The sequence below is a fragment of the Ambystoma mexicanum genome, chromosome 4p (genome assembly GCF_040938575.1).
Source record: "Ambystoma mexicanum isolate Mex_15411 chromosome 4p, UKY_AmexF1_1, whole genome shotgun sequence".
In the NCBI taxonomy this organism is placed as follows: Eukaryota; Metazoa; Chordata; class Amphibia; order Caudata; family Ambystomatidae; genus Ambystoma; species Ambystoma mexicanum.
The window spans coordinates 759,733,142-759,760,696 of NC_090927.1; positions in this window are offsets into that span (position 1 = coordinate 759,733,142).

Consider the following 27,555-nt stretch of genomic DNA (forward strand, 5'->3'; position numbering starts at 1 on the left):
GCATTGTCTTGTTCATTGCTAGGGCTCTGGGGTGGAGGACAGGTTGTGGATTCCTGTCCAGGAAGTTATGGCACCTGGGCTGGTGTGCTCTTTTCATGTCAGATAGCCCGGGAAACATGGTTGGTCCCTCTGATATTTCCTCTGGGTTTGGTGGGGGGTCTTCAGAGGAGGCATGCTGTCGGGATTCGCCAGGGCCCGCAGTGCTCTCTGAAGGGAAATCCCTTCTTCTGAGCATACAGTGCACCGTGTCGAATCGGGACTCCTCAGGTGCGGCGTCCTAGCAACTGGTGATGCAGATGATGCGGGGAGCCGCGTCATCATTATTTGGATTGGTGTCCTGACAACGCAGAGCACAACTGATGCGAGGGACCATGTCATCACGGTTAGAGTCAATGGCGTGGCGACGCACAGAGTGTGACCACACAGATAGGGGCTTTTCTCTTATCTGTGTGGTCTCGCCCAGGCGTTGGCCACAAACTGGGATCATTCTGTTTGAACTCATGCCAATGGGAAAAACATTTTCTAAGACACAGTACTTTAAGGAAATCTGAACATGTATTAGTAGTAGAAAGCAGTTTAATTTTTTCCAAATAAATGTTACAATATGCCAAGAAAAGGTCAACTGAAAGATTTTTTGTATGAATGAAGATAAAGTATGTATGAAAATATACACACATCCAAAACTGAAATGTATAGAGAATGTGCTGTGAACATTGATGCTGACTGCCCATAACTCCACAACATGCAGCCTTGTCAGGAAATTACATAATGCAAGGGAACACCTCTTGATTTTGAACAATTGAAATTCAAGCCTGATTTCTGGGCCGCTTAAAGGCTTTTTGAAGACTGTCGATCAGATTGAAACTGTGCACTTTGGGCCTGAATAGACTGAGAAAAGCACAGATACAGTAATTAGAAGAGTTGGCTAGTAGTGAGTTTGTAGCAAAAATTTATGAAACATAAATTCAAAACTTTACGGCTAGCTCAGATGAAGTGCCAGATAAAAATATGTGTTTGTTGTCATTGAACTTTCTACAAGGTAAGCATGAAGTTTGTGGATGACAATGGTAATAATGAACATTCTCAGTGTTTTAATCTGTCCTTGTACCTAGCAGCAGAAGCACATTATGAACTAACAGATGGTTTATTGTTTTGAATTTACAGCTGCACTGAACTTTTTTAATTGTGTGATGCCATAGAGATTTGTCAGTAAGAACATGGAAGTTAATCATCATTCTAGTTCTCTCTTACCGCACCGCTGAACTCGTAAGTAGACCCTGAATGTGTTACTTGTTATTAGCATACTGTGCACCCTGGCGAATCGGGACTCCTCAGGCATGGCGTCGTAGCAACGTGAGACGCAGACAACGTGGGGAGCCGCGTCATCATTCTCTCACTTGGCATCTTGACAATGTGAAGCACAAGTGATGAGAGGGGTACCGTGTCATCATGATTGGAGCAATGGCGTGGTGATGCAGGGAGTGTGACCACGTGGATAGGTGCTTTGCTCCTATCCGCTTGGCCTTGCACCGGCATTCACCACGAACGGGGATCATTAGGCACATTTAGCTTCCATTGTTGCCTGCCTTATTTATAACCAGGTTTACAGCGGGCAGCAGCAGTATTTCAGGTAAAGGGTTGAGTGGGCCTTGGGAAGTTTTCTATGTTCATTAATTCTAGACCTTGTTTATTTAACAACCAGTACGTAAAGGTTTATGTTTGTATTCCTTACCACAGCTCCTTTCTTGATCTCAGAGAACTAGGGGGTGTGTCACATAGCACACCAGCCTTAGAGACCCCTTTTCCAAGTATAGTTCTTGCAGAATATCCGGGTAGGGGCTCCTCCTGGGTGGTGTATTGCCTTCAGGACTCCTGAGGACTTCACGTAAGGAACCCTTCAGATCCTGTCCAGCCTGACACAGGTCTTGGGTAAATCCATACAAGCCTTTTAAAAATATTCGATGGGGAAGTGGTGCCCCCTGCTCCCAAAAAATAGCTATTTCTCCCATGGTGCTTTGCAGCAGAGAGGCTTTCAGAAATAAAAACCTGTAATTGTTTCACAAAATGCTATTGCTAATAACTTTTTACTTGCTGGATGGATTTGGATGACATTTTCCAAACACGTTTTGTTTTCAGCCTACTCTCATTCTTTTGCATATAGATAAAAAGTACAGTTTTTGAATAGCCGGAGCTTGAAAACAGCTGAGCAGCTTTGGACCAAACAAGAAACAATATGAGCACAAAGCATGGACTTAATTTCCTTGACAGGTACGGGTAAATCCATCCAGTAGTTTTAAACATTTTTCACAGATAATAGGGTGTCCCCTGCTCCGTAAAACATTTACATCAGCCTTGGTGCTATACAGCCAAGAATCTGATAGAGGTTAATAACTTTTGACTTGTTGGATGGATTTGGATGACATTTTCCAAACAAATTATTTGTCAATGCCACTTACACAAGGGACATTTTGTGAACAATTCATTATAAAAACGCAGTTTTCAGCCTTTCCCATAGAGGAAAAGTGGCTGGGCAGTTTTGAACCAAACAAGAAACAATGTGGACACAAAGCATTGACTTAATTTCTTTGACTGGTATGGGGTAAATCTATGCAGTAGTTTTTAAAATATTCTACAAAGACGTGCGTGCCCCCTTGCCCCTTTAAAAACATTATATATATCAGCCTTGGTGCTTTGCACAGAGAGGCTTTTCCCGATGCAAACGATTCCTACAATAATACCGGGAAAAGGAGAAAGAACTCAAAAGGCTATTTGGAGGAAGAAACATGATGCCATCTTGCTTTGAAATTAACTCCCCATGACCTTAGAGAGTCTAACAACCTTCTTGACTTCAGAAAAAGATTCCAAATTCTTCTGTTTATGTGGTCATTCCTAGGGAAACACTGATTGTTTTGAACGACAACGCTTCAATGGGCTTGCCGTAGGTGCTATATAATAGCAATAGCAATCACATGAGGCTAGAGGTCGGGAGTGGGAAAGCAAACACCATCTGAAGCTTGGGATTTGGAGGTGGGTTAGGGGGCCCGTTACGGGTAGAAAATGTTCACTTTACCTTGGGAAGACCGCAGGAATCTCACAAGATTTCATCTGCAATGCAGCATAGCCGCACATGCGCCTCACTCAAAGCAAGGAGTGATAGGGGGTTATGGGAGAGGGTTAGGGAGGGAAGAAGCAATTAAGTGGAGTGAGGGGACCCGGAAATAAGAAGGTGGAGTCACGTTGAGGGCCTGTGAGGACATGGAAGACATTTGAATTCCAAGGTTTTTTCCCATTATGACTGGAATCAGCGAACGGCCAGTCTACCCCAGGAATTTCTGTTATTGGAAATTATTACTGTGAAATTAGTAATAAGGTGTTAAAAAAGGTTTAACATCTGGAGTGCCTACATCTACTGGGCAAGGGGCAATGAGTGTTTGATAGCATAGGAATGGTGTGGCCATGGCTTATGGTCCCAAAAGAAAGCTATTGGTCAACACATACAGCAGCCACGGCCAAAGTCCACAGCTAGTGAGACCTCAAAAAACTATGCAACAAGTTTGGCTGTGGCCACTGGCCATGGCTGAAGGCGATGGCTAGTGAACCCAAAAGAAAACTATTGGTGCAACATGTACAGTGGCCAAGTCCAAAAGGCATGTCCAGTGGGCCCTGTAGAAACTATAGTATAACAAACCCTTGAAATGCAATGAAAAATTTTACTTAAGAGAGACGTAAGGTGATCCGATTCCCTAAGGTGATCAGATTCATCGCAACAAAACCCATGAAATACAGCACTCATGTTTCAAGCAACTGCACCTTATCTATGTGCCTCCCTGTTGTGCAGTGTATGGACACAATGATGACAGCACATAATACGCCACTGGTGACATTGCAAAACAACACTTATGATATTGCTGGTGTCGTTACTGATGACATCACTGATGAGATCAATTATTTCATCACATATGACATTGTTGATTATATAAGTTAGAATATCTTTGTTTGCCTCTTTTGATACATATTATACTTTAATACACTTAGTAATAATAACAGCCGAACATGGAATGCACTGATACAGAAGTATCATATGGTTATGTCTGGAGCATTCATTTGCAGTACTTATCATCTTATACCATTTAAAATGCATTTGTGTGATGTAATACACATGGTTTGAATTGCATGTATTAGAATAGCAATTACAATACTTCATTGCAGGTAAAGTGCATGGTTCAAGGAAATCTTTTTCAGGTATTTCAAACACAGTATAATAAGCATGTGCAGTAGTAAAAAAGAATAATAATGGATAGAAGAAAACTACTTAATTGTAAGTGTTATGAAAATAGTAAATGCACACATTTAAATGTACAATTCGCCCTACTGTAATAACATTACATGAACATATGATTTTCTAAATGACAAGTTGTATTAAAAACATGCTCATTTAATCAAAAGTACATGCCCATGTGCATTATGATAGCATAGAATCTAAAAATGCAATCAGTTACTCATACTACATAATTACATTTATAGAAAAGAAATGAAGATTGGAAAGTAGATGTTTAATTATAGACATGGGAATTGGATGACTAATATTTTTAGTTATTTCTTTTGAAAATAAATAGCGATTTCCAAAATAACAGATTTCCCTCCAAAGTATGTAATGCTTATGTACTACTCTTCATTGTAATAATGTCTGTACGCACTCCATTGTGCACTGTACACTACATTTAAAGAGACAAGGGCAGAATACAATGTACTGTGTAAGTATGAAATATCTACATATATGTTATGTAGCAAAACAGAGTTGTCATCTTTCAAAATGTAATTCATCAAACCAGTGATGTCAGTTATACCATGTATGATGTCATTAGTGACAACATCCGTGATGCCATGAGTGGTGTCATCAGTGATGTAATGGGTGATGTAATTAGTGACCATGGCTAGTGGGACCCAAAGAAACCTATTGGTGTAATATGTACAGTGGTCATGGCCTAAGGCCATGGCCAGGGGGCCCAAAGAAAATATAGTTTAACACCATTGAAATTCACAATAAAAACTTTACTTAAAAGAGAGTTTTGGTGATGAGATTTAATGTGAAAAATACATGGTTACAAAACCTTTGAAATTCACTGAATAAACCTTTAGTTGAAAAACATTTAAGATGAACAATACATTGCAAAAACCCTTTCAAATACAGTGAAAAACCTTCATTAAAGAAACATTAAGGTGAACATGTAATGCAACAAATCCCTTGAAATTCAACAGACAATTTAGACGAACCGACCATTACTACTCGGCAACATGTTGCGCAGCGTATGACCACAATGATGACATCAAAGTTTACATCAATGATAACATCACTGGTTGCATCACTGGTGACATCACTGATTACATCACTAATTGCATCATATATTACATCACTTATGTCACTACCTTTGCCCACCTCCCTCTCCAGCTGAGCCACCACATACCTGGTCACTTCACGCGATTCTTCAACTGGGCTCTGTGTCGCTCTGCCAAGGTTGGTCTACATCTATCCCATGGCTCGGTCATCCTAGAGTCACTTACACAGCTTCTCAATGGGACTCCACGTCAGGCTGCCGGGGGTCGGTTTCCTTGGTCTCAGAGCCTCTCCTGGCTTCTGTGGCTGGCCTTCCACTGCATCTTGCCTCTCTCCTCGGATACACATCCAGGGCCTCACCTCCAGCAATAGCGTTCCCCTTTCCTCCCAGCCACACTTCCTCTGGGTCTTTTGGCATGGTTAAACTCTGTAGCATCTGTCGGGGACGTCCTGTGATTGATCGTCATATGAAAAGGCCTCCATGTCGGTGTAAGTTTAATTGCCAAATTTTGGTTTAAGAAATATTTATTCATTTTGTAAGCTTGCAGGTATTTCTTGTTTAAGACTGGTGCAGGTATGATTACACTCGAACCAACCACAAGTGTGTTTTACAAACTCTCTATCAGGGCCAGCTGTTGTACAGAAATCCATTTGGTATAATATGCCAAGTGTAAGGAATGTTTTTCCACCAAGAGACACTTGTGAACGTGGTGAGTTTCAGTTGTGTTTTTTTTTCCCCAACAGCCATATATCTTATAAGTATCAGTATAACGAATTGTTAATTTCTGTCTATTTTAACAGTGAAACGAATGAAAAATTCATAATGAGGCCCAGTATGTATTTTTCCAAGTGTATGCAGTGTACAGAATTTCATTTACAGTAATGCTTTCTCGCTCCAGAATTTGTAGTAAGTACATGAGGAATTCTTCGGGATCCTCTTGTGTATTTAGGGTGAGTTTAAAAATAAAATTCTTGCACCTGTATATTTTTTAGTAAGAACATGAGTAATTATTGGGGCTCCATTTGTGTGTTTAGTAAATCTCTGATCCCTTGTATACTGCTATTTGTCTGAGGAATCTTTGTTGCATTTTTGTGCAGGCGAGTGAGTGCACCATGCAGATGGTTTGAGTCATGTAAGTAAATATTATTTACAAGTGGTGACAAATGAAAAAGCAGACAGCTGCATTTGCATAACAGCTGATTCCAGTACTGTTCCCAAATGTAAAGGGACCTGCAGATGTGGAGTGGGTTGGGCTTGAGGCATGTGCATTTCTGTTGTGGTTTCATAATGTTAAAGTAGTCTTTTGGAAGGTTTGTAATTATACTCTAGAATGCAAAGGTTGTCTGCTTTTACATTGCTTATATCAAAGTTTAATAAAAATAGACCTGTGAGTGCACACACGCTTGGGCGTGCCGTGTTAAGAATGTATTGTGAATGTCTAAAAGTGCCCTGTTGGGAATTAGTCCTCAGGACTTAGCATACAACGATCATTAGCATTACGTGAGAACCAGTATTCATTTGACTGACACATATTTGCCAAGATACTGGTAAAACTTGACTCCAACATTTCATCTTTGTCTTCTAAATTTGTAGTAGTTCACCATCTGACATGTTGACAAAATTGGTGCTAGTTTTAAATGCATGAGCAACTCCAAAGCATAGGTTTGACAGGTGAAACAAAAGATGAAAAATGAAATAAATGTTTTTATTAAACATTAGATATACAGAGTAAATTCTGTGAGAATTATATGATATGATATGGCATTTATATCGCGTTTATAAACACGTGTTTCAAGGCTCGAAGAGGCAAGGGATAGGGAACAGAGGGAAGACAGAGCCAACAATCTTACTAGGCCAGATGACAATGAGATCGCGCAAGTGCAGGGGAGGGGGAAAGGAAGTGCGGGGGAAGCAGAGGGGGCAGTGCAGTACATAGGATTAACAGTAATAAATAAATAAAGAAAATTAATTGGTAAAAGTGCAGGCAGCTAGTGGCAAGTGCAGGGGTAAGTGCAGATATTAAGTGTCAAGAGCTGTTTGGGACTGAGGGATACAGAAACAGCCCCCGAGTGCGGGGGTTGCCCGGGAGGCACTGCAGGTGTGCAGCTGGTGGGAGAGGTGTCCTGGTCCCGAGATCAGATGGTAGCCAGGTGACCAGTGCCGTTTCAGTCAGGAATTCAACAGGGGAGAGGAGGAGAGAAAGCAGAAGCAAAGAGGAAGGTCTTGAGGTGCTTCCGGAACCAGATATGGTTCTCATAAATTTTCATGGAGGCAGGGAGGCTGTTCCAGAGGGAGAACCCATATGAAGAAAGAGCTCTACCACCAACTCATTGCTTGGAGTAGCAACTGACCCTGTGGGAGTTGGAGGTGGCTGAGCGAAGAGCTTGAGAAGGAAGATATTTAGGAAGAGAGGGTTGAAGGTATTGAGGCGAAGGGTTTAGATAGAAGCGCACACCTATAGTAAGTAAGATTAGTAAAGAGATTCGAGGATTATGTTGTATAAACTTTTAGGTGCGGGGGGGAAAACTGAGGTCATGGCACAAGACCCCGACAATAAACAGTAAACAGAAAGAGGATTCAACTTGGGAACCCTCCCGTCCCCTGCACACTTTCAAATGTTTGGATTAATCCAATACAGTTGTTTAAACTGCGTTATATACATTGTACATACATTTGTTTCTAACACATATGGTCAGACACAGGAGTGTGAGATAAAAAAATATATATCTTTATAGTCAGGCTGTATTATTTTCAGCAAGAATTATAGTTCAGACAAATATCTTTGTCTGAACTATAATTCTTGCTGAAAATAATACAGCCTGACTATAAAGATATATATTTTTTTATCTCACACTCCTGTGTCTGACCATATGTGTTAGAAACAAATGTATGTACAATGTATATAACGCAGTTTAAACAACTGTATTGGATTAATCCAAACATTTGAAAGTGTGCAGGGGACGGGAGGGTTCCCAAGTTGAATCCTCTTTCTGTTTACTGAAGGTATTGAGGCCCCAGGCCACAGAAGGCCTTGTGGACAATGCAAAGGGGTTTGAACTTAATCCTCCCAGCCACTGGGAGTCAGTGCAGAGATTTCAGTCCTGGAGAGATACGATCCCTGGGCTTGAGGCCAAGGACAAGTCTTGCAGTCCTGTTCTAGATGAGTTGCAGTGGGTGGAGAGTAGAAGCAGGCTGTTGCAGTAGTCCAGCCTAGAGAGAACCAGAGCTCTGGACACAGTGAGCTTCTGGGGGAAGGAGAGGAAAGGAAGAATTACTCTGAGGAGGTGCAGCTGGTAGTGTGACTTCTTAGAGATGTCAGAGATGTGAGGAGAGAAGGGGAGTGTGGAGTTGAAGATGACCCTGATGTTTTTATCCTCACAGGTGGGAGAAGTAAGAGGGCCAAGAGGGCCCGGCCAGAGAGCGATAGGAAAGGAGGTAGCAGGCATTCCGATGAGGAGACTCTCAGTCCGACTGGCATTAAGGCAGAGATCATTGGCGGCACACCACTCCTCGATAGCGGAAAGATAGTCGGAGATGAGAGAAGGAGAAGAGGTGATGAAAGGGAGCCTGAAAATGAGCAGAGTGTCGTCCGCACAGCACTGAAAGTTGGGGCAGAGAGCGGCAATGCAGTGGCCGAGAAGTGGCAGGTATTGGTTGAACAGCCAGGGAGAGGTTTGACCCCTGGGGAACACCACAGGTAGAGCTAGAGATAGTGGAGAGGAAGGACCCAAGTTGGACCTGGGATGGTTCATCGGAGAGGAAAGAGGTTAGCCAAGCCAGGGCCTGATCAGTGATGCCCAGGATAACACAGAGATGGTTGAGCAGGATGGTATGGTTGACCGTGTCAAAGGAAGAAGAGAGATCAAGTAAGATGAGGACAGAGAGGATATTGGAGTCAAGCTTTGAGAGCAGGTCTTCACAGATGTTCAGAAGAGCGGTTTCCATGCTTCTGGCAGCTCTGAAGCCAGACTGATGGTCATGGACGCATGGAGGCAACCAACCAATTCAGTGTGAAGATTGAGCTGGGAGATGGCCAGCTTTTCCAGGAGTTTGCTTAGCAAAGGAGTGATGTAGATTGGGCGGTAGTTTGCCAGGCCGGAGGGGTCAGCTGAGGGTTTCTTAAGAAGATGGTGCACAAGGGAGTGCTTCAGGGGGGGAAGGGAAGACACCAGTGGTGAAGGAGCGGTTGCAGAAGTCAGCCAAAGCAGGAGCCAAGGTGTCAATGTGATCTTTCATAGTTTTGGAGGACCAGGCGAAAACCTGTTTAGATGAGACTTTCATAGATCGGACTTGTCTAGAAACCTTGTCTGGGGAGAAAGGCAGAGAAGGAGGGAGGAGGGATGGCCACAGAAGGGCCAGAGGATGAGCGGGGAGTAGGGGGAGGAGGAGGAGAGGAGGAGAGAGGAGACAGGAAGTCCTGAGTTTTAGAGATGAAATGAGAAGCCAGAGTCATGCAGAGGGCCTGGGAGGGGACAAGATAGGTAGAGACTGCGGCAGGATTGGCCAGCTCTTTGCAGATTTCAAAGTGTTTGGCCGAGTTGAGAGAGAGCGAGAGAGAGAGAGAGAGAGAGAGAGAGGGAGAGAGAGAGGAGTGGTGAGAGGGATAGAAAGGGAAAGGTCTGTAGAGAAAAGAACACCCAGAGTGTGCCCTGCAGAGTGAGTCAGGCCAGAGAGGAGGATAGTGAGAGAGAGTCACAAGGGTCACAAAAGAGTCCAGAGGAAGGACAGGAAACACCCAGGTGGATCTTAAAGTCTACAAGAAGGAGAAGTTGAGTCGTTGAGGCCATTAAGGATGAGGAGAGTTCTGCCCACTCAGAGAGGAAGGAGCAGATCTGACCAGGTGGCTGATAGATAGTAGCCACAGTAAGGAAATGGCTAGGAGAGAGAGAGAGCCTGCAGAAGAGGCATTCAAAAGAGGAGTAGGTCTGCGTAGGAATGACAGAGGCAGGAATCCACTCAAGGAAGATCAGGGCTACACCCCCTCCAGAGCAGTTAGACCTGGGCACAGTGAGGATCTTGTAGCCATCAGGAAGGAGAGTGTCAAAGCTTGTGACAGAGCTGGCTGTGATCCATGTCGAGTTGGCAGATGTCAGAGGAGTGTTTGGCAGCTGACCGAGAGTTTAGAGTGGCAATATGGAGAAAGTTGCCGTTCCTGAAAGACTTCTGTGGAGGGGTACAAATCAGAGGTACACCCTGTGGAGGTGAAGAAGAGGCCCAAGGGCTGTCAGAAGGGAAAGGAGGACACGGTAAGGCAGCCAAGGAGGAGACAGCAGGGGGAGGCAAAGAAGCCATGGAGGGAAGAGAGGAGACAGCAGGAGGAGGAAGGAAATTGATGAGGCCTGGGAAGCGTCTATCAAAGAGGAGAAAGTTGGCCTGAGGCCCTTGAACCAAGAAGGTACCATTCAGGTAAACATTAATGATGACCTTTGAGGAGTCGAAGGAGGCCAGGAGGGCCTCCCTCCGGGTGTCACCATTAATGGGAGAAGAAGAGAAAGGAGAAAAGCAAAGAGAGCATATGAAGAGTCCATACATCTGGTGAGAGAAAGACAAAGAGGATGTCGGTGAGGGGTTGCCTGGAGGAAGCACTGGTATAGGTGTCAGTGATAGGGAGGCCTGGGTTAGAGACCAGGATGTCTTTTTTAAACTTCTTCCTACCAGATTTAGTGAGGAGAGCAGGATAGTCGATAGAGAAGCAGTTAGAAAAGATATGAGTGACAGAGAGCACCATAAAGTAGGTAGGGAGATGAGAGTAGAGGAAGGGGGTTAGGGGTGGGGAGAACACTAGGGTAGGACACAGCAGAGTGCAAGCAAACGAAACAAGGAAAGACAAGACAATAGTAGACAGTTGAGCAAAACGACAAGGGCTCAGACAGTAGTAGAACAGTTTGCTGGATGAACCCTTTGCTAAGAAAGCAAAAACAAGGACAGCACTAATTTCACAATGTAGTTTAAACACTGGAGACAGCACACCTAGGTCTGAGAGTCCTGTATAGTGGGAGAAAGGCCTAAGCTTCACAAAGCAGTTTATATACTTTCACAATGAAATTAAATAAAAAACACACCTAGGTCTGAGAGTCCTGTATAGTGGGAGAAAGGCCTTAGCTTCACAATGCAGTTTAAATATGGCCAATACCCATAGTGTTTCTCAGAGTGGCACAGGCTAATTATCACAATATTATTCTATTGTGGGTAATGTTGCTATGTGGCAGGGTTATTCGGGTAGAGAGATGGCTCAACTCCCCACCCTGGCCACTCCTACCTTACTAGTCGCTGCTGGTTGACGGCATGTCACTGGCTTCCCCTGCTGACACCTGCAGACACTGTCTGGAGCTGCCATTGAAGGAGCCGCCCTTTGCTAGGGGCCCTTAGCCGCAGAGGCTGCACGGGCAGAGGGCTTTTCTGGAAGGTCTGTTAAGACCAGTGAAAGGGACAGTGAGCTAGAGATTTGGTTCAGACTCTTCCGGGGGCCAATCCACCCAAGAACAGATCAATGGACCGTGTTTGTGCTGGTAAAGGGACTCACAGAACCCCCCTTGTTTTGCATTTTAAGTAATTTTGGGTTTCACCCTAATACTGAAATGGAATGAATGAATCCTATGAAATAAAGTGAAAAGCAAGTGATGAACATTACTGAAGAGCGCGAAAGTAATGTGGTGAAGGAAAGTATGCACCGCAGAGTAAACTGTGCGAAAAGAACACATTGTGGCAATCCAAGAGACTGTCTAGGAGAAACCAAAGTGAAGGTTTACCAAAACACAGGGGCAGTGACAGAGATACCTGTGTGGGCAAGAAAGCCTGGGGTTATCGGTTTGCGTGAGCTCTAATGGCTGACAGCAGAAGAGAGCAATCTGCACCTCCACTGTCCAACCACAGCTGAACGTAGGTATGCTTGTTTAGCTGAAGCAGAACCTGTGGCATCCACCCTGGAATTCTGTAATTATTGAAAGTCTGCCACAGCCTATTACAGTCCACAGAGTCGAAGTATGCTTGCAGATCTACGTATAATAGGTACAAACGGGTGGGGGGCTACTTCTAGAAGATCGTATCAGTGAAATCAACAGCATAATATTATGGACATTTGTGGATCCCTCGCAGAAATCAGTCTGGAATGTGTCCAGTAGGGAAACAGAATCAACCCAAGCCTGCAACACTCTCAACACCAATGTCGCAAATACCTTGCCTGTAACATCCATTATGGACAGAAGATGATAGTTTGAAGGGTCAACCCTCAGTCCCTTTTTAAGCACTGAGATTAATATGGCATGTCACCAAGAATCAGGATTTTCCCCCTCAGAACATACCTTCCAAAATAAGGTCCACAATACCTTGGATCAAATTTCAAGGTCCATTCTTAATACAATATTGGCCAAGCCATTAGATCCGGGAGCATGCAACCTCTTTAATTTCTTAATGAGAGTGTCAATACTATCTTTCTCCAATGATAACTTAAAGTTACACCGTTATCAGCCACATCTAGTAACTGTTGGGCATAATCATAATATTAATTGTCAAGGATATATATTTTTCGAATTTACTTTTACTAATGGGGGTTAAGGTGTTCCTTCCCTAAGTTCCCCCATACATTCACAGGGCCTCCCTGATGTGCTTAGTATCACCAGTAACTAATACCTTTATCATTAACTGCCATTGCACATTTCTTATTGAAGCTCATTTGACCCAGGTATTGTACCCATTCTTTATCTTCCTATTGGCTTTTCCAGTCTCCATATCATAATTTTAGGATTATAATGTCTTTTCTTACTGCTCTTTTCACGTTGAACTTCTGTGTCAAAGGGTTTCAGATTGTCCTGTTCTTTTCTCATGATATGGATTTTACTACAGGAAGCAATTATACTTGTAAACTGGACATTATAGGCCTCGATTTCATTCGATGTCATGGTGTCGAATGAAAAAACCCATTAATTGTCAATATCAGCGAAAAGACTGCTTTGTTTATTAAGGGTCTCTGCAGCCCAGCTAATTCTATTCCCTCCATGGTTTATGCTTCCTTCTGCTCTGCAGATATTTACAGCGGTCCCAAATTCCACAGATACTTGCAAACATAATGCTGCATGGTCGCTGTGACAATTATTTTTCTACAAGCATTAGGAATTTACTACTACAGTGGGAATAATCAATAATTGCCCTCTTGTTGCCGAATCTCCACGTCATCCCACTAGGTGGATCACCACTGATGTGACCATTACACACATACAGTTCCCATTCACCTAGGAACTGGGACCATAATTTACCCTTTGAGTTAACATATTACACTTAGGTCTGATACCGTAATTTCCCTCCGCCTCCAACCGATCTTCACAATATGCATTTAAGTCCCCCTAATCAGAACCATGTCCCGGTCAAAATCACTCACCCACTCAACCAACAATTCGGTAACACTAGCCAAGATTCCCTTGATGTGATATCCACCAGGCGGATCATATACATTCACTTAATGCAGTCTCCAATTATCAGCCTATGGACCCAAACCTATTTCAACCGCAAGAGCAATTTTCACCTCGTGATACATGCAAATACCCTTAGCATTCATCTTATTATCCACCCCTATTAAGAGACCACCAAAAGAACAGCCCATGGACTCCTTTTGTGCATAATTTTGGAAGATCTGAAAACCATCTAAGAAAATCTGGGAAGTTAGCCAACATTCCTGCAGCCTAAAAACCTTGCATTACCTCAAAAACTTTAAAGAGCCAGATGGGTCCATCAGGTGTTTATATCCATGGGACTTCCATGTTACTATTGTACTCCTTCATGGACGGGCACTGGGAATACTGGTGAGAAACCCAGATAACCAAATCCATGCAGGCATCTCATGCCTAATGGGTCCCGATGTACAAACACTCCTTTCATCTCCTTTTGTTGTAATTTGCAGTTCAACCTGCTTCCCTTAGTCAGTATTTGTTTCAATCTACTATGATCTTGACTTTCAAAATCAATGTGAAACTCCATTCTCAGGATATTTTCCACATAGGGCTTTATCATTTCAGAAATTTCCATTGTGCAACAAAGTACATATGTAGAGTTCTTTTTGTGTACCTTCAAGTAGTTTGACATACTCAAAATCCCCAAATTCCAATACTGTCAAGGTGGGTATGCATTGTAACAGATTTAGAAATACTGATCTGTTAATTGAGCCCTTCCAATTCCCAGGAAAGCGACTGGTTATAGTTGATGACTAAAAAACATTATTACCTCTTGTGCTGACTTACTTGGACTCCTTACTTTTGACTCCAAAAGTACCTTTCTTCCCAGTGGCAGTTGGTAAAGTCGAGCTTCTGGAGTAGAGCATCTTTCTGCCATATTTATCTGGCTAGTATCAGACTCAGATTCCAACTCCTCTGACATAGAACTCACAGATACTTGCTCCTTCCCTGGTGGGCCCTGATCTTTTAAGATCCAACTAGTAAGGGTGCAAGATGATTTAGATGCTCTCGTTTTCCGCCGATTGGCTTTTTTCCTAGCCCTTTTTGGAGCCTTGTACAATTAGACACCTCAGGCACCGTAGGTAAAAAGCACGATCCAGGTTGGCCTTTTTTTTAGATTTAGCAACATTTTGCATCTTCAATGTATGCCTCTGTTTCCTAGTTTAAACTATTTCAAAGGAGTTCTCACTGATATTAGGGGCCTGAGCGATAATGATTTCACCTGAGCAAGCTTCGTGCTCAGAAGATTGCACTGAGTGACCCACCTCTCCAGATTTGTGTCATTCAGCAGCCTGGTCCACGCTATCGCCATTTATTAGAACTTGTGCCTCTCAATTCTTTTGACTCACTTTCGTCACACTCTCAATTCGATGTAGTATTTCCCCTTGAGTTTGTATTTCCTCATGGATTCTACAGCATAGTTTAAGTAGGACTTTCACAGCGAATTGTATGGTGGATATTGCACTGTGCAGTGTGCCTCCACTGCTATTTCCTGCACCAATGGCATCAGCCTCTGAGTTTTCAGCAAGCAAGTCGGGCGTGGCAGTTAGACTATTACTCAATGCTTTATTCTCGGCTGTTACTTGCCCTTACACCTGCTCTAAATCCACACCCAATCTCGGATTGAACTGTTTGTAAAGAATAACATATTTTAAGAAGTGAGTTATTATCGATGTCTCCACAATTAGAACTATTGTGAGCGATGTTTTGCATTACAGTTTTCAAAGCTGCTTTATTTCCCTTTTTGGGTGTCTCATCCTGAAAGTAAGCAGTGATTTTCCCGTTCGGTTGAGCTACTGCAACCAATGACACGAGCTTTTATCAGAGGAAGTTATAGGTTAATTTCCCACTTCATGTGACGATGAGATGTTATTCCTCAAATTATATTGAGCCGTTTTACTCTTAGTTTTCCCCACCATTGTTCAGGCTCAACACAGAAAAACCACAATCTTTAGTGCAGGGACAATACTACTAACTCACCTCCCTCGGCTCCTGTACACTGCAGAGCTGCAGACTGTGCTGCACTTTCAAACGGACTTCTGAACGCACGCGCTGAACGTGCTGTCTGGGAGGCAGTCCACAAAATCGAGGGCAGCTCCAACCATACCATGCAGAAACGTTGCTGAACCAGCTCTCACAGGCTACGTTTTCAGCTGCAGACTGTGCTGCAATTTCAAATACCCTTTTGAACGTGGAGCTATATCATTGTTATTCTGGAATTAATGAAAAATGTATCACTGATGTGCACATTGAGATGTCTGTTCCCACACCGGTTGTGCATTTATGCAAAAGTGGGCTTTTGTACACATTTCAATGTACATCTTGAATTCAGAAATGGGATGCATTTTGAAATGTTCAGAAATTAGATATATTCCTGCATTCCTTTTGGCAACAGGTGCAGGAGATGCCCAAACCATGATAGGGTCAAATTTGACCCTGAATTTGACCCTGTGATGTATTTTTATTTAAGTGTCACAGCAGCAGTTTTCAACCACTGCTGTTACACTTGCACGTATATCCTCCAAACAGGGATCAAAATGTTTTTATTATGTATTTATATTTCAGAAATATATGACCTTGAAAGGCATCATGATATGCGTTCCCAGCATCCACATGGGAGCTGGGAGACCTTCATACACTATTCTCACTAATGCATGGAAGGAAGTTGGCCAGCACATCATTTGCAGTGCCACAAAGCCCTTAAGATATGTGCAGGCCGCCTCTGTGCTTAATGTGACCTGTGCATTTCATAAAGTGGTGAAAGTAAAAAAAAACATATCATATGCACTTTTTACAAATGCACTATTTGAAGAGAATCAGGATTTTATTTTTGGGGTAGTAAGAGATGGAATGTGCAGTAAAGATGATACTGCTTGTGCCATTTTCAAATATTGGGATCGTTAGAGTGCACTTTAAATACTCTCAATATAGACATTTTTTTTACATGCTGTAATAGATTTAATCACTTGAGAGTCTAAAAATAATAGTGAAACATGAATGATCATGTAAATATATGCATTAACTATGTGTGCATAAATATATATGTTTTATTTTCCCTTTTACTTTAAAAAAATTATCAATGTTTCAGTAGAATTTAAAGTGGATTATGTGTTTAGACAGAAAATACACGTCAAAATATAGTTAAAGAAATGTTTTGATGCATTTATATGAGAGTGTCGTAGAGCTGTAGAGGTTCACAGGCTGAATTGTACTATATGAACATGGTAAAAATAATAGAACTGGTATATGTGGCACCGCATTTCATCACTTGCCCTTTGAACTGTGCACTACTAGAATATGCAAATAATGACAGTAGACGTACCCCAAAAGTTGTGGTAGAGGCACAGAGCACCCCAGTCAAGGTTCTCGAATGGTAGCTATGGACAAGCAAGCAAGGCTGGGATTCAAGGGAGGTGATGCAGGCTGGTTTATAGGTACCACGAGTCCCCAAGCTCCCCACAAAGGAATGTCCACCCAATATGTTATGTGCTATCACAGTTCTTTTATTAAGTAAAATAAAGTTTGGGTAATCTTAGACCAATAAATAACACAATTTGAAATTAAGTACAACAACATTAAGGGGGTAATTCATAGAATTCAGCGCACAAGTGGCGCACGCGGCTGGCGCACAGAGTGCGCATGCGAATCCCTGCGCCAGCCGCGTGCGCTAAAATCCATTTCCGCGCACAGCGTATTCATGGATTCCAGCCACCAAAACCAGCCGTGGCGCACAGTGGCGCAGCGACCCTGCAGCAGCGCCAGTTACGCCCCCAAGAACGCCTCTCGCGCAGGGAAAAGCCATCAAAATCCCCAATCCAGCGCAAAGGGCTGCGCTAACCCTGTACCAGCACGGCAAGCGGGCTACGTGTATCACTGCGGTGCGCGGGAAGTACCTCACGCAATTGGCCCCGTGCGAGCAGGGTACGCATATTTCAGGGGTGTGCGGGAAGTTCCACACGCGATTTCCGCAGGGTACGTGTATTTCAGGGGTGCGCAGGAAGTTCCACACGCGATTTCAGCAGGGTACGTGTATTTCAGGGGTGCGTGGGAAGTTCCACACGCGATTGGCCCCGTGCAAGCAGGGTACGCGTATTTCAGGGGTGTGCGGGAAGTTCCACACGCGATTTCCGCAGGGTACGTGTATTTCAGGGGTGCGCGGGAAGTTCCACACGCAATTTCAGCAGGGTACGTGTATTTCAGGGGTGCGCGGGAAGTTCCACACGTGATTGGCCCCGTGCGAGCAGGGTACGCGTATTTCAGGGGTGCGCAGGAAGTTCCACACGCGATTTCCGCAGGGTACGTGTATTTCAGGGGTGCGCGGGAAGTTCCACACGCGATTTCAGCAGGGTACGTGTATTTCAGGGGTGCGCGGGAAGTTCCACACACGATTTCAGCAGGGTACGTGTATTCCAGGGGTGCGCGGGAAGTTCCAGACGCGATTTCCGCAGGGTACGTGTATTTCAGGGGTGCGCAGGAAGTTCCACACGCGATTTCAGCAGGGTACGTGTATTTCAGGGGTGCGCAGGAAGATCCACACGCGATTTCATCAGGGTATGTGTATTTCGGGGTGCGGGGGAAGTTTCACACGCGACATCAGCAGGGTACGTGTATTTCAGGGGTGCGCGGGAAGTTCCACACGCGATTTCAGCAGGGTACGTGTATTTCAGGGGTGCGCGGGAAGTTCCACACGCGATTTCAGCAGGGTACGTGTATTCCAGGGTGCGGGGGAAGTTTCACACGCGACATCAGCAGGGTACGTGTATTCCAGGGGTGCGCGGGAAGTTCCACACGCGATTCCATCAGGGTACGTGTATTACAGGGGTGCGCGGGGAGCACCACACGTGAATTGCACGTGTGGGTCCTCCCAGGTGTTCCCTCTACACCCTCCACGGCCCCTGCAGGTGGCTCACACCACAGGGGCCTACCCTGCACATGTCCTGCAGGCACCCCATCCTCCATGACCATGCCCCCCAGCCAACCCAAATGCAACTTGCACTACTGCCCACCAACGCATGTCCCCCTGCACCCCCAGCCACCAGGGGCACCCTCCACCAGGCCCCCACCCATGTCTCACACCACCCCCACCCCCACCCCCCAGCACTGTGGGGCACCCTCCACCAGGCCCCCACCCATGTCTCCCACCACCCCCACCCCCAGCACTGTGGGGAACCTGCCAGCAGGCCCCCACCCATGTCTCACACCACCCCCACCCCCCAGCACTGTGGGGCACCTGCCAGCAGGCCCCACCCATGTCTCCCACCACCCCCACCCCCCAGCACTGTGGGGCACCTGCCAGCAGGCCCCCGCCCATGTCTCCCACCACCCCCACCCCCCAGCAGTGCAGGGTCACCCTCCACCAGGCCCCCACCCATGTCTCCCACCCCCCCACCCCCCAGCACTGTGGGGCACCTGCCAGCAGGCCCCCACCCATGTCCAACTCATGTTCCCCACCACCCCCACCCCCCAGCACTGTGGGGCACCTGCCAACAGGCCCCCACCCATGTCCAACTCATGTTCCCCACCCCCCACCCCCCAGCAGTGCAGGGTCACCCTCCACCAGGCCCCCAACCATGTCTCCCACCACCCCCATCCCCCAGCAGTGCAGGGTCACCCTCCACCAGGCCCCCACCCATGTCTCCCACCACCCCCACCCCCCAGCACTGTGGGGCACCTGCCAGCAGGCCCCCACCCATGTCTCCCACCACCCCCACCCCCCAGCAGTGCAGGGTCACCCTCCACCAGGCCCCCGCCCATGTCTCCCACCACCCCCACCCCCCAGCAGTGCAGGGTCACCCTCCACCAGGCCCCCACCCATGTCCAACTCATGTTCCCCACCCCCCACCCCCCAGCACAGTGGGGCACCTGCCAGCTGGCCCCACCCATGTCTCCCGCCACCCCCACCCCCCAGCAGTGCAGGGTCACCCTCCACCAGGCCCCCAACCATGTCTCCCACCACCCCCACCCCCCAGCAGTGCAGGGGCACCTGCCAGCAGGCCCCCACCCATGTCTCCCACCACCCGCACCCCCCAGCAGTGCAGGGTCACCCTCCACCAGGCCCCCACCCATGTCCAACTCATGTTCCCCACCACCCCCACCCCCCAGCACTGTGGGGCACCTGCCAGCAGGCCCCCACCCATGTCCAACTCATGGTCCCCAGCCAACATGTCATCACAATCTAGATCCCTGGTCCCTATGGTCAGCCTCCAAATGCAAAACACCCACCCGAGTATTGCATCCACCCACTCATAATTGGCAATAACATGACAGAACACCAATTGCAAGTTCCGAAACAAACACATTTCCCTCACATACACCCAATGGGTGTCAGTGAATCTCAAAACCCATATCATGATATGCATGAAACCAATGAGATACTACACATTGAAGTTCGATAAAAAAATATGTATTAAAGGAAACATAAATAGAATTAAAAAAAAAGAAACAGGAATGGGAATGTACAAAAATGAAAAGAAGCAAGTCCGTGAAAAAATGCAAAACCAAAAATCATAATCCAAAGTAATGGTGTCCAAAGTCACTGTCCACAAAACAAAATCCAATGGGAAATAAAATTGAAAGCCATTGCTCCATGGTTAAAATGTGAAAGAAAAATACAATCCAACAGTGAACTATGGACATACGAACAAGCCAGGGTCCATTATCCCAACAAAAGAAATGAAACCTATCTAACTACACTAACTAATAAAATAAACTATATACAAAAATGTGGCCAATGTCCAAAAGGTCCAAAATAAATTTTAAAAAAAAGGAAACCTAACACTACCTACATAACTATGTTTTGGAATCCTTGGAGGCTGCGCTTCACGAACGAAGCCTTGATAATTACTTAGACTGCAGCCGAGCTCTTGCTGCTTCCCCCTGCTTCCCCCTGCTTCCTGGAGGAGGCGGGGCCTAACGCGGACACTTGAAGGCAGCATTAAGTGCCGGCATATCCGCCCGAGCGGCGTGTGTTTGGAATCCTTGGAGGCTGCGCTTCACAAACGAAGCCTTGATAATTACTTAGACTGCAGCCGAGCTCTTGCTGCTTCCCCCTGCTTCCCCCTGCTTCCTGGAGGAGGCGGGGCCTAACGCGGACACTTGAAGGCAGCATTAAGTGCCGGCATATCCGCCCGAGCGGCGTGTGTTTGGAATCCTTGGAGGCTGCGCTTCACGAACGAAGCCTTGATAATTACTTAGACTGCAGCGTGAGCCCAGCAGCACAGCGAGCCGAGCTCTTGCTGCTTCCCCTGCTTCCTGGAGGAGGCGGGGCCTAACGCGGACACGTGAGTGGTCACGTGACTTGAAGGCAGCATTAAGTGCCGGCATATCCACCCTTGCGGCGTTAAGCCCTGGAGGCAGTAAGGGCTGGAGACGCTGTTTTGCTGTTTGGCTGTGCTCGCGTGCAGTGTGCTTTCCAGCTTCGAGGTACCCTGTTATATCACGTGAGCCCATAAACTTACATTTGCCACAAGGGTAAGGGGGGAGAGACGGACTCTGGCAGCTCCTTAAGCTGTCGGGCGTTCCTTACCCTGTGACTGGTCAAACTGTGAACTAATATATGATTTTAGAGAACTTATTGGCTATCATATTTGATTCTAATTTGATCTAATTATTGTGTTTCAATTCCTGTGATACCATCAAGGAAATTTCAACTGTGTACTTCAAATTTTCCTCTTTCTTGAATTGTTGGGCATTTTTAAAGTTGACCTACATGGCCTATTTACTAACTTCTGGCATGCCGCAAAATTTGCGCCAGAAGGGTCTGACAATACCAGCGGCTCGACTTCCCTGTCTCTCTCGTAGAATTGTCCATCTCCCCTCTGCTACCATGCTAGGTAGCCCTCATTACACAAAGATTCCATTAATCTCCGATCACGCTAGTGAAGTCCAGCCAGTTCTAAGTTGTTTGTCCCCCTCTCAATTTTTAATGAAGGAGCAAATCAAAAATGACGCCAGGAGAGCGGCTCTTCCTCTCTCAGACAATACAATGCTGCACACTCCCTTGCCAGGTATGACTACAAAAAGAAGAGGTACCAAGTATTTAGACAGACCTTTAACGTCCTCTGCATGTTCTGAACACGAACTTTCACTACATGCCAGATACTCTGATTCTAATAATTCACTACTGCAGGATTCCCAAAGTGCAATTAACCTTATCTCAGCTAGTTCATGTTTGGAGTGTTCACCAAATTCCCCCTCTATTTCTTTTGTTTATCCTACTCCTCGTAGAGTCCAAATACAAGTCCCAGAGGAACCCTCTTTTCAAAGTACTGTGGCAAAACCCATGTCCCAAATTCCATTCAATACCTTATTAGACAATTTGGTGGACAATGCAAACATACCTTTTAAGAGTCCATCTCCTACTACAATTACACCACCAATGCGGCCTATAGTAGTAGTTGATTCTCCTCCTCTAGTAGCTAGTCGCCCTACAGAAGTTAGAGGCGTCCCATCAACCTCTGATATCACTTTGGCCGCGATGCAGCTAAATTTATTAAGCCTGTATAAGCTTGTCGAATGTTTAGATGCTAAAGTTACCTTACATTCAGCAGAAGCACACGAAACCTTAGTAGTACTTAAGACCTTAGTTCACGATTTGTCAGTAGAACCTCGCCATCCTCGTCCAACCACTAATGTTCTTGATGACGATATTTCAATTATGACCATCGGATCCACAAGTCCTTTACCTTCTAAGTTTCCGCCACCGCAGCTCATACCGACATTTGCAGACATTATTACTTCCGAAGGATGGCGGAATCCTGCCATCATTAGTGAACCGGCTAATGACTCTCATACCACTCTCTCTACTGATTCTCCCATTTTAGTTCTCTCACCCCCCCCAGCTCCTGTATCTTCCACAATTGCTGTTGTAGAAATAAATGATACTCAGGTTGTACCAGGAAGAAGAAATCGAAAAAAGTCTTCAAAAATTTCTCATCATACTGAGAAAAAAAATAATAATAAGAAAACTTCTAATCTGGTTACTTTAACATTACAGAAGCAAACCATGAAAACGTTTTTTCAAAACGTAATACCGGTTTCCGAGTCCCAAGTAGCCTCGAAAGCCCCTCAAAATGCAATACCAGCGTTAGTGTCTAACCAATCTTCACCTACGCTGGTCTCCGGTTTTGTTCCTCCTATTACTAGTGCAAATTCCTGTTCTCTGACTCAAGTAACTGCCTCTTTAACAGATAAGCCAGTTCAAACTCCTGATTCTACACAATTGACAGCAACAGTCTCCTCTTTATTGCCTCCCATCTCTGGTTCGCAAATTTCCAAACCCATTTTAGGAGTCCCCAAAGTCCCGTTGGCGGATACTGAAGCATCTTCTTCAAATGTGATTCTCACTGCTCCATCTTTGCATCAGAACCCTATCCAGTCCAATATCGAGTCCCCTAACCCTGCGCTGCCTCCAGTGTCAATTATTACCAGGGCCTCTAGTTATCCCCCCTTAGATGCTCTGATACGCGAACTTGAGTTAGCCTCCAGCTGCCAACTACCAAGCAAATGTAAAAGTCAAACAAATTTAGCTGCTGATGATAATATGGTATCTGTAGTCACCAAAAAGACCATGGACCCTCCAATCAGAGTCTCGACGGAGCAAATACGCGAGGCGGTAGATGCATATTTGGCCTCTAGTTCCCAGCCTGTTTCTTCTAAGCCTCCCCAAAAATCAAGTGGTCTAAATTCGTCGTTGAGCCAATGGCTCCTACCAAGTTCCATGCCAACAGCCATTACTACCCAACGTTCCTCTCTGCGTATTGATAATCGCCCTCATGCTATTCCAGCTCCCTCCTTAGATCCACCGAAACTTAATCCAAAGACTTCTTTTCCTTCTGCAATCCACAATTCTCGAAATAACAACCCTGTGGTACCCACTTCTCTTCCCTCGTCACGGCGTAAATGCCATTCCTTAATTTTGAAATGTCGAGGAGGCAACTATGGCATCTATGATTTAAATCGCCGTAGTGTACTCAACATCTTTTCTGAAGTGGTAGAGCTCGAAGACATAAGCTCGAGCGATATTGAGCAGATTGAGTTTATCTCTGAGAACACCTGTTCGGTGGTGCGTTTGTGGATTCCCTCGGGTATTGTTTTAAATACCATTTAGAAATCAAAAATGCAATTATTCTCAATGGGGTTTCTATTAGCTCAAGACCCCGCATTTATAAATGGGGACGCTAATATAAAGCATTTATTACATCAATCTAGCGCATGCCTCGGTTCAATACAGAACAGTGTTTATGCTGAGCCATTTATGTCATAACCATTAGAAACACCTAAAAACCATCTTATCCGTATTGCTAGCTGGAATACCAGAGGTCATTCTCATTTACAAACCTCCATTGCCAACTTTCCAGCAGTTATGGACATAATAGCATTACAGGAAACCTGGCTCCTACAAACACCTGTATGGAATAATTACAAATTTATTTTGCTTCCAGCTATTGGAAGTCATAGAGGTCGACCATCTTCAGGTTTATTGACAGGAGTAAATATATCTAGTGGTTTCACTATTGAAGCCTGGGACTCCGTTTCTGCCTTTATCCAACTTGTCAAGATTACAGGTCCAGCACATATTATTGCGCTAATTAATATATATCGTAATCCGTTAGGATTGACTGATACCGCGTTTTATTTAGGTTTGTCCAGACTTTTGGACACGGTACTCCTTGCCCAAAATATTACGGACACTCTCATCATGGGTGATCTTAATCTGGACTGCATTAACCCTAAAGGAAAAATCACAATGGAGAAGGTTCAGCGCTGGACCTCCTACATGTCTAATCGCCATTTTCACATGACCAATGGCGTAATTCAAGGTGATATTCCAGCTCAGCCCACATGGCATAGAGGTTCCATATCTACCACAATAGATTACATCTATACACATTCCAACTTATCTGGACAAATAAGTACCTTCAAAATATTTCCACAAGTGCACAGTGATCATCATTTACTTGTGCTCACAATTAAGTGGAATTACTTATCCACCAAAAGGTCATACTATATAGATAACCTAAAAGTTAATAATGCTAAAACGCGCCTTCGTTGGTCAAATAGTAATCTGTCCTCTTTTGCTCGTTTAATCATCTTAAATGATAGCTCTACTTGTCCTAAACAGTACACTAACCTTCTCCTCACTTTCGAGTCTCGCACGGAAAGTCATGTGCATCGTCCGCACAAGCATATCTTCAATCCTTTAATCAAGGCTAAAAAGACTGAATATCATCGTGAAAAAAGAATGATTATAAAAATGAACCTGCCCAACTTCATCCAACAGTTGCGAATGGCGAAGAGCAAATTTCGTAATTGGATGAAACAACATCGTGCATGCATTTTACAACTAGATGGCGAACATATGCTGAAATTAATAGCGAATAAAAATATAGCTGAAACTTGGGCAATCTTTAATCAATGCACTAACACATCTCAAGGTATTCTACAGGTCTCTAGTGTTACCGAGACCCAATGGATTGAACACTATTCTAGCTTATATGCAGATCCGTCTTTTGTGCCTTTGGTTAAACTACCTATCAACAACGAGCACTGGTCTCTTGTTTGTTCCCCACTTATACTCGAAGACTACATTAGACATATTAGCTCCTCTCGGGCCACCGGCCCGGATGGCCTTAGCAATCATATGTTTAAACTAAATCCTACAAAGTGGGCAAAAATACTAAATAATCTTTTTCAATCTATCATTAAGTCTCGTGAGATCCCCAACTCTTGGAAAACTTCCATTATAGTTCCCATTCACAAAAAGGGCGATCGCACTATACCGTGCAATTATAGACCCATTGCCCTTCTTGATGCCCCCGGAAAGCTTTTTTCAAAACTTATCCTGAGGGATTTCAACATCTGGACTAAAGCAGCCCAGGCAAGAGACCCGTTTCAAACAGGATTTCTTGCAGGGCTAGGCACAAATATTAATTTGTTTTGCCTCAATGCCCTTAAATTTCAGGCGCAAAAAACAAAACAAGCACTGTATTTTGCCTTTGTGGATCTCCACACGGCATTTGACTCCATTTCTCGGCCGATTCTCTTGGCAAAACTTATGAGAGACAAGTGTCCGCCCACCCTACAACAAATGATTCAATTGTTACATGGGGATACCTCAGTGCGCATTAGACTGAACCTAGATGGCCTTCTATCTAGATCAATACCAACTGCTCGTGGCCTCAAACAAGGCTGCCTCTTAGCTTCCGCAATCTTTAATTATTACATTCATGACGTGCGCAAGGTCTTTGAGGAAATAACATCGGAGTCCCCCAGATTACACAATTGCCAAATTCAGACCCTAATGTATGCTGATGACCTGGTGTTAATCTCTAAAACTCCAGTTGGACTACAAAAACTTCTTGATGGCTTTAATAGCTATACACGGGCCAATGACTTACATGTGAACACAACCAAAACCCAAGTGGTTGTCTATAGACCCTATAATACAAAAAAATCTCTTTCGTCTTGGTCCATTAACCATATAAATCTGACGATAGTATCGAGCTATGTTTACCTTGGTATGGTTTTTGATGCCAGCATCATTTCTAATGTTCATCTTGATGCAATCAAGTGTAAGCTTAATTCTGCTATCTCCCAAACTAAAATCATAATGCATCGGTATGGTGCCTTTTCTATACAACCAGCTGTCCTCTTTTGGAAACAAAAAGCCACCCCATGTATTTTATATGGTTTAGAGTCTCAATCGCCATGGCTACCAAAAGTTTTTAACAAACTTGAAGGTAAATTTTGGAAAGCCGTTCTTCAGCTGCCTCAATGTGTTCCGACCGTCTGGATACGATATGAATTAGGCCTCTCCTCTTTGTATGCTCAGTATCAGTGGAGAACATGTGCCTTACTCCGGAAAACTCTTTTACCTCACCATGAGCATAACCTATTGCATTTTCTATCAAATTATATTTTCTACACTGATCACTCTTTTGTTAAACAATGGTTGCGGGCAATTAATCGCACTTTGGTAGAGGCAGACGCATCACTTGAACTGCTCTTGACTAATCCAAATAAAGTAAAACAATTAATTTACCGCAATGATTGGATTAACACTCGAAACCAATGTTTGCAATATAAATCTGCAATTCCTGAAAAATTTCGTCATAAGAGATTGGGATGTGTTGAGCCCTATCTTTTAAAATTTCCTTGCAAAAGAATGCGTTCAGCCATTCTCAGAATGCGTCTGAACTTATGGCATACTCGTGATCTCTTGGCTAGACGGAAGGGCAGTGCAGAAGTGGTCTCCTTTTGCAGATTTTGTGGTGATACTAAAGTTGTAGAAACCTTAGAGCATATACTTTCACTCTGCCCGGCATTAATTCAAAAACGCTCAATCTTTTTCACATGGCATTGTAGTTACCTAGGAAATTTAGATTCAGTAGAAAGATGGTCTACACTATTGCTAACGACCAACGTTTCTCTTCAACTAGCCATTGTTAAATTTCTTTACGGGGTGAACTTAACTTGTTAAACAACTGTTGTTAATCATTTGAGCTCCTGATCCATCATGTAAGAATGGCGTGCTGAAGCGTCTCGCTTTTTAATATTTTTAACTAAATGTGTTTTATATGAATTGATTTGAATTGAATTGAATAATGTCTTTCTTACTGTGTCTTGTCCAGGCAACTTGTATAACGTATTAATACATTAATTTCAATGCCCAATGAATCTTATCCATTCTTCTCTATTCTCTTAAACTTCATGTACTATGATAAATTGTATATAACATTTTGTATTTTGTATTGAAAAGTTGATTTATTTCAACG